Below are 5529 nucleotides of genomic sequence, written 5' to 3' on the forward strand. Positions count from 1 at the left end.
CAAAAGGGAATAACAGGCTTAGCATTTCCCAAGCTGAAAGAATTGAAGAAAAAATTCAAGCCTTGACTTGCAATGTTGAAGGATTTTATTGAAATATTGAACGATGCAGAAAGCATCAAAGGAAGATGGAAGGAATATACACAGCCACTGTATATAAAAGAAATGAATGATGTTCGGCCATTTCAAGATATAGCATATGATCAAGAGCCAATTGTACTGAAGGAAGTAGTCCAAGGTGCACTGAAGGAACTGGTAAAAAACAAGGTCCTAGGAATTGATGGCATCCGAATTGAAATCTTTCAACAAACTGATGCGGCACCGGAGGCACTCACTCATCTAGCCCAAGAAATTTAGAAGACAGCTACCTGGCCAACTAATTGGAAGAGATCCCTATTTGTGCCTATTCCAAAGAGATGTGATCCAACAGAATGTGGAAATCTTCAGACAATATCATTAAAATCACATGCAAGTAAAATTTTGCCTAAGGTAATTAAAAAATGGCTGCAACAGTACATTGACAGGTAATTGCCAGAGGTTCAAGACAGATTCAGATGAGGACATGGAATGAGAGTTATCATTGCCGACATCAGATGGATCTTGGCTGAAAGCATAGAATACTAGAAAGATGTTTAACTGTGCTTTATTGACTATGCAAAGGCTTTCAACTGTGTGGATCATGACAAACTAGGGACAGAGTTGCAGAGAATGTGTATTATAGAACACTTAATTGTGCTCATAAGGAGCCTTGCTCATAGACCAAGAGGCAGTGATCAGAATTGAACAAGGGGACACTGAACGGCCTAGTATTAGGAAAGGTGTGCACCAGGGTTGTATGCTTTCACCATACTTATTTAATCTATATGCTGAGTAAATAATCCGAGAAGAACATGGCATCAGGATTGGAGGAAGACTCATTAACAACCTATGATAGGCAGTTGATTCAGCTTTGCTTGCTGAAAGTGAAGATGAGCTAAATTACTTACAGATGAATATCAAAGACCACAGCCTTTCATATGGGTTGTGTCTCAATGTACAGAAAACAAAAATCCTCGCAACTGGACCAACAGATAGCATCATTATAAATGGGAGAAAAGATTGAGGTTTGAAAGACTTCAGGTTGCCTGGATTCACTATCAACACTCATGGAAGCAGCAGTCAAGAAATCAAACGCTGCATTGCGTTAGACAAATTGGTTGCACAAGACCTCGTTAAAATGTTTAAGAATTAAGATGTCAGTTTGAGGACTAAGGGGCTCCTGACCCAAGCCATGGTATTTTCAATAACTTCATGTGAATGTGAGTATTGTACAGTGAATAAGGAAGACCCTAGAAGAACCGATGCATTTGAATTATGGTGTTGGAGCAGAATGTTAAAATACTGTAGACTTCTAGAAAAACAAACAAATCTGTGTCGGAATAAGTACAACCAGAAAACTCCTTATTGGCCAGTATGTTGAGACTTTGTCTCTCATACTTTGGATGTGTTATTAACAGGACCAATCCCTGGAGAAGGACATCATGCTAGGCAAAGTGGAAAGTCAGCAAGAAAGAGGAAGACTCCCAGTGAGGTGGATTGGCACTGTAGCAGCAGCAATGAGCTCAAATTTAACAATGATGGTGTGGATGGCACAGGACCAGGTAGTATTACTTTCTGTTGTGCATAAGGTTGCTATGAGTCAGAACCAACACGATGGCACCTAAGAACAACAATAATTCTTTCTTAGCAATTTTTTTCTCTTACAATTTTGCATATGATTTCCATTGTTTTATTGTCTGCAGTTTCTGCTTAAAAATCAAAGCTTTGTCTTAGTGTTTTTCCTCTGTAGGAAATGTTTCATTTTACCCAAGCTTCTCTCAGGACTTTCCTCATCTTAGATTGGGAGGATTTGATTAGGATATATCTTGGTTATTTTGTTTTGGTGTTCAGCCCATTTGGAATTCATTCAATTTCTCCAATGATTATCGTCTCATCTTTCATGATATTAGGGACGTTTTCTTCCAACAACTCTTGAACAATTTTTTTCTATGCTTTTCTTTGTCTTTTCTTGTTCTAGAATTCCAATGCACTGTAAGTCATTCCTTTTCATAGTGTCCCACATAAATCTTAAGCTTTCTTCAGCTTTGTTTTCTTTTTTTTTTCCTGATTGTTCTTCTAACATACTAATATTGAGAAATTTATCTTCAAGTTCATGAATCTGGGCTTCCATGGATCCAAATCTACTACTTCACCCTTTCAATGTTATATCCAGTTGAGAATTTACAGTCTTTTTTTTCAGCCCATTGTCTCTAATTTTTTATCTAATTTTCTCATTTTTATTGTAGTGCTTTCCTGAATTCTTTCAAAGTTTTTTTCTGTGTTCTTTTTGCTTTCTCTCAGTCTGTTGAAGGCATCTAAATATAATCCTTTTGAATTCTTTCTAAGTTAGTTCCAATTTTTTTTTTGTTGTAGATTTGTGTGTGTGCATGTGTTTAATTGTGAACTGAGAGACAGTTTACATGGGAGAACATTGGCTTTACACCATCGTTTCATTGCAATGATTATAATCTCCTCCAGGCATCATCATTCAACAGTATTTGCTTCCCTTCCCTTTGTTTTTCTTTCTTTCTTTTTTTGTTGTTGGGGGAAATGGGGAGATGTACACAAAAACATTCAGGAATATATAATAATTTAAACCACCAAAGGCCACAGTCTGCAAGTCTGCCTCCTGGCCACCAGCACTCAATCCCTCTCTTTCCATGAGTCCAGAGTCCTCAGCTGCTCTATCTCTCCATGTCCCCATCTCTGCCTCCATCTCTGGTGTTGCTACTTCTCTGGATATGGTCCCACACTCTGCTTGTGCTCTTCTCTCTTGATGGACCTAGGGTTCTCTGTTTCTGGACTGTAAGATTAACTACTACCCCATTTTTGTTACAAATCTTCTACCTTTACAGTTGTGACAGTTGCAATTAGTAGTTTCAATACTTTTTCTATTCTGTATCTTGGTCACTTGTTTAGCCTCCCTGTCTTGTTTCTTCATGTGAACTGAAATTGATGGTTGTCTCTGAGATATTTTGGCATTGCTGTATTTGTACTTAATTGATGATTGCTGTTGGTATGTTCCTAGGTGCTCACCAGCTGTCTCCTGGTCGGTGTGATTAGAGAATGGAAGTGTGTGCACACTTGTTGATTTTCTGTTCTTGGGTGTGACCAGTGTTGCTGCTATGGTTTATCAGGTGGTATAGGAGTTAATATTGGCTCTTGCTCAGTGGGTCAGTCCACAAAGAATGCAGTTCTGGTGGGTCTGTATGCACTGTTGCATTTGGGTGAGGCAAGATGAGAAACACACACACACAAAAGAAATAAGCAGCAAACAGCAGTGAAAAAAATAAAACAATAAAGAAGAAAACAAGCAGTAAGAAGAATAGAACCCAACAACCCAAAGAAAAAAGAAGGAAAGGAAAATAAAACTATGGAGAAGAAAAATAAGATAGAAAAGAGAATGCACTAAATAAAATTACAGAGAGGGAAGAAGAGAAAGAGACAATAGAGTAATAAAGACAAATAAAGAGCAAAATAAAATTTAAAAAGAGAGAAAAGAGAAACTGAAGAAAAGAATTTAAATTAAAAGAATTTAAAGGTTAAAAAACAAAGGGAAAGAGAAGAAGGAGAGGAAAGAATAAGCAAACAAAAATAATGAAAGGCTAAAAACAGGACAGGTGCTGGACCAGCCAAAATATAACTTTGGGAGGCTCCTTCTAGTCAAGGATCTCATGCAGTGTTTGGGGAAGGAAGAGACGGTGATGCTCCCGCCTCAGGTGGAGTTTCTTTAGGCCTAGATTTTGTCCATGTTCAGGGCACAAATTCATAAGTAGTTCCTGAAGGCTCCAAAGCAGCTGTAATCAGGGTCTCTCAGGTCCACTTGGCAACCAGGAGAGAGGGGTACAACTAGCCATGAGAGTTTCCAGTAGTCCAGGTCTAACCAGGACCAGCTTTGTAGAGCTGGAGCAAAGCTCATCTGAAATTACGTGCTGGCGGGTGTGTGTGTGTGTGTGCATATAGTACCCAACTCATAACTGTGTGGCTCACAACTGCATAGCTTCTACCTCCCAAAGACTAGGATCTATGCTGGCATGGATGAGGGTGGTGGTTGGTCACCCTTCAGGTCACCAGGGGAGTGTGAGGAACAAGAAAGAATCTTACCTTTATTGTCATCAGTCACCAAGTCACTCATAAAAGTTCAAGTTGGCCGTGGTGTGTCTGGTTGGCCTACACAGTTTAACTGTCTCCTTTTTTCTCCACACTTGTTCAGCTTCTTCTCATAGTAAGCATTCAATCCACTTGTCTATCCCTTTCTGTAAAACTCAGGGTTCCTGGAGTACATTCAGCATTTGTTTCATTTGGTCTTCTGTATTCTTGTTGCAGAAGGTCTGTGTAGTGTTCCTGGCTCATCTGCCATCTTGCCAGAAGTCTCCACATACCTTTTTCTACTTTGGATTTGTATAACTGGAAAAGCGATCTGACTTCATATTATAGTGACCTCTCCAAAATGAAGGAGCTACTTGCTTCCATTTTTGCTACCCACTGCCCTAATTAGACAGATGTTTTATTAAATTCTCTCCTCGTATCTGAAGAAATATACATGGTCTTATTTAAGGAAGAGATTTAAGGAAAAGCAGACTACCTCCACCAGCTGAATCCAAATGAGACCAGGCATTTGAGGACAGAGGCTATCCCCTACCAAGACTTCCTATGGGATCCTAACCAGACTGTAGAGTGACTGTGTATTCGTGGGATTAAAGAAAGGGGCTCTAAAACCTGAGAGCTTACAAAAGATTCACCAAATTATTCAGGAAAAGGGTCTTGGGAGGGTACTGCCAAAGCATTGACATAGACCCAGAAAATTCCAATTATTACCAGTTAATCAACATGACATTCATTTCTCAGAGCACCTCTGAGTATTAGGAGAAAAATTACAAGAAAGTAGAAGGAGGTTTAGGCATTCCAATGGCACAATTGATTGAAATTGCCTTTAAGGCATTCAATAACCACGAACAAGTGGTAGAATTGAAGGAAAAGCCAAACAAAACAAAACATGAAATAGGAAGCAGTGCTTTTATCTGCCACTGTAGCCCCACTGCTAGAAGCCAAACCTAGCTTGTTACCTGGGGGAGACGGGAATAAAGGAAACAAAGGGTGTGGTCATGATCGATAGAGACCAAAATGTCTATTGCAAGGAAAAGAGTCATTGGAAACATGAGTACCCAAAAGTGAAAGAAAGAAAAAGGCCAAGAGCGCTGAGTAGCGGCCCACCAGGAGGCTGGGGCTGGTACTGAATCAGTGGCCTGAAGTGACACGGCCCAGGGTTTTGAGTCAGCCTATAAAAATCTCCCACAACAAGCCCTATGGCACATCAAAAGTGAGAAGACAGACGCCATATTGAGTTTACCTTGGACACAGGGGCCACTTATTCTGTTCTTAAAATGGCAGTTGTACCCTTACCCCCACACGATTCTTATTACTGGTGTCTCTGAGAAGACAGAGAGGAAGCAT

Source organism: Chrysochloris asiatica, unplaced genomic scaffold (genome assembly GCF_000296735.1).
Source record: "Chrysochloris asiatica unplaced genomic scaffold, ChrAsi1.0 scaffold00006, whole genome shotgun sequence".
In the NCBI taxonomy this organism is placed as follows: domain Eukaryota; kingdom Metazoa; phylum Chordata; class Mammalia; order Afrosoricida; family Chrysochloridae; genus Chrysochloris; species Chrysochloris asiatica.